The sequence below is a fragment of the Oxyura jamaicensis genome, chromosome 4 (genome assembly GCF_011077185.1).
Source record: "Oxyura jamaicensis isolate SHBP4307 breed ruddy duck chromosome 4, BPBGC_Ojam_1.0, whole genome shotgun sequence".
In the NCBI taxonomy this organism is placed as follows: domain Eukaryota; kingdom Metazoa; phylum Chordata; class Aves; order Anseriformes; family Anatidae; genus Oxyura; species Oxyura jamaicensis.
The window spans coordinates 81,805,522-81,808,378 of NC_048896.1; positions in this window are offsets into that span (position 1 = coordinate 81,805,522).

Below are 2,857 nucleotides of genomic sequence, written 5' to 3' on the forward strand. Positions count from 1 at the left end.
TTTTTTTTTTTTTAAGCATAAAGGACACTGAAAGACTTTTGAGCATTTTTTTTCTCTCAATATTAGAAGTTAGTTGTATGAGGAGAAGCAATTTCATATAACCAATTCAATAATGCAAAACCTGTCAGGCACAGACTTAACTTGAGATGTTGGTAGCACCCTCCTCTGTGGATGTCCTGGCAAAGTAAGCTGACTAAACTGGACAGGATAAGGCCCAAAGCATGTACATGAGCCAATAATTCACACTACAAGATTTTGCATCTTCTGCAAAACAACCCAGTGTCTTGGGTAATAACCCCTGAAAGGACAAATGGCATGTGGACTCTCCCTCGTTGGCTATATAAGCAATTATCATTCAGGTGGATTTAAAAGGGCTTTACAGCCCAGCTCATTTATACAATGTGTTAATGTGTGTTACTTCTCCCGCCACTGAAAGCCAGCCACTTATGAACTGAATCATGGCATCGGTTCAACAGCGTGTAGCAGCAAGCGGCAGCATGGCAGGCAGCAAGCACAGAAAACATCTCCAGCTGAAACAGCCCTGAGAGCCTCAGGAGAGAGACTTTACATTGCACAGTGTGCATTAGTAGGTAGGACCTGCGACTGGAGGTCACTTGTGGGAAACATTTCCTGGGGTTGTTAGTGACCAGTGGTCATGATAGGCTCAATCCTGAGCCTCGCTTAGTGGACTGCTAACACCACAGACCCATACTTCTGCAGTTTGTTGTTGTGGTTGGAAGAGGGAAAGAAATTTAGAAATTGTTGCCAGCACCGCTAGCAAGAGCAGTGGAGTTTTCTCCTCTAAGTAGGTCCAGCAGACACAAGTAGAGCTCAACATCTGAGTTCCTATGTCAGCCCTATATTTGTTTTGCAATATTTCCATTTGTCCGAGTTCTTTGAATTGGACAGATTCTTAGAGGGAGATGCGTTTGCTGCTCTGCAGATATAGGTCTCTCTTCCTGTGAAAGCGAAGTATTAGGAATGCAAGAGACTTTTCTTGCTAACACTGTTGAGAGGATGGAAGTTCTGGTGGGAAAACTTCCAAGTGAAACTTTGGCTTCACTCAGCTGGAGTGGCACAGTCTCCATACCAAAAGCACCTTCCCCAATCCTCCCCCCGCTCCTCTCTCTTTTTTTTTTTTTTTAAACAAAAACAAAAACAAAAACAAAACAAAACAGAACACAAACTTCCCCGTGTCACAGCTCTGTGCAAATATTTCCCATATGTCAGCTGGCTGATCCAATAATCACTTAGGGCTGGAGTGTAAATTACACAAGCAGCAGCACACACACAAATATCTGACTTGTACGATTCTGTAATTTGGCTACATTTAACTACGGTGAATTGAACTAATCTTAAATTAAAACATTTATTTTCATAGCTTTATAGATTCAGTGCTAGAAAGGCTATTATTCCATCTTCCACTTGACTACTGGCCGGTGCAGAAAGTCTCGCTTGTGTTTTAATGGTGCCTCTCTTGCTGTTTGCTTTCCCTGTTTTTGCTTTCATTTCTATCCAGTGTGCTGTCATTATGCCATGAGCTGGATTCTTTGGGTTAGGATCTGTCTTTTTTTTTTTTTTTTTTTTTTGTTTTTCTTGAACATCTAGAATGTGCATGGCATTTTCTAAACAAATTAATTAATAGAGTATGCTATTGCTTATTTTATTTCTGTAATACCGCTTGTGAGAAGTTGACTGTAATGTTTCAGACAGGGTAATAGCCAGGGAGTATTTTGATTTTAGGGAATTCTGGGAGGCTTTAAATTAATCTTTTCCTTCAAGGTGGTAGGAGTGCGTTCCTCAGCACAACACTGCCTGAGTATATGCTGGCATTCACGGGAGGCAGAAGAAATATAATGGTGTGGGAGGCTTGGATTTCTGAGACTTTTTAAAATGAAAAGTCTTTTTAGAAAAGAATGCTTTGAACAGCCTTGGCTGCAGGTTTTGCTCTCTGGTTGCGTGCACGTGTGCCTGTGAGCACAGGGCTCCTCTTGCCTCCAGCACTGACTGCTCAGCATGGGGCCAGTGGGCAGGCAGTGAGTTGGTGGCAGCTGCGGGGCTGCAGGGCTGTGGGGTGGAGCTGCTCCTGCCTGCCTTCATTTGGGGCTGGAGGAGCCCCTTCTCCCAGCTACACCACCGTCTACAGCAAGGACACCTCCTCTCATCTCATCATCACTTTTACTATTATCTCTGCACCTGCAGAGATTTACAGACCTGTCTTTTACACCAGCTCTAACTATTCCTGTGCAGAAAAATAAATAAACAAATAAAAAATCTGCTCCCTTACGCTCTTGCTTTTCTGACCTCAGTTTCAAATTTTTCTTAGTTTTCCACAATTTCACTATCACGTTTAAAAAAAAAATAAAAGAAAAAAGTTTATTTTTCTCCTGCCTCCCTCTTTTATTCCCCAGTATTTTTTCTTTATAATACTTTGCAGGTGTGGACTTTGAGTGCTGTGGAAAAATGTAATAAAAATGGTTTCTGCATTAGACAATTAGACTTATTTGACCTTTCCCCGAGCTCATGTTCATCCTCTCTTTCATGGCTGTTTATATATATATATATATATATATATATATAAACTGTATACTTTGCACTGAACAATGTTGTGAATGTATGTAGCCTACAAGATGTTGTGAGTAGATTCAGTCACAGTGATTGAAACGCTTATTTGGTTACAGCTGACAATAAAGAGGTTGTAAATGTGAAATTTGAGTTCTATGGCTCAGCTGCCATTTTTCCTTCCTTCCTTCCTTCCTTCCTTCCTTCCTTCCTTCCTTCCTTCCTTCCTTCCTTCCTTCCTTCCTTCCTTCCTTCCTTCCTTCCTTCCTTCCTTCCTTCCTTCCTTCCTTCCTTC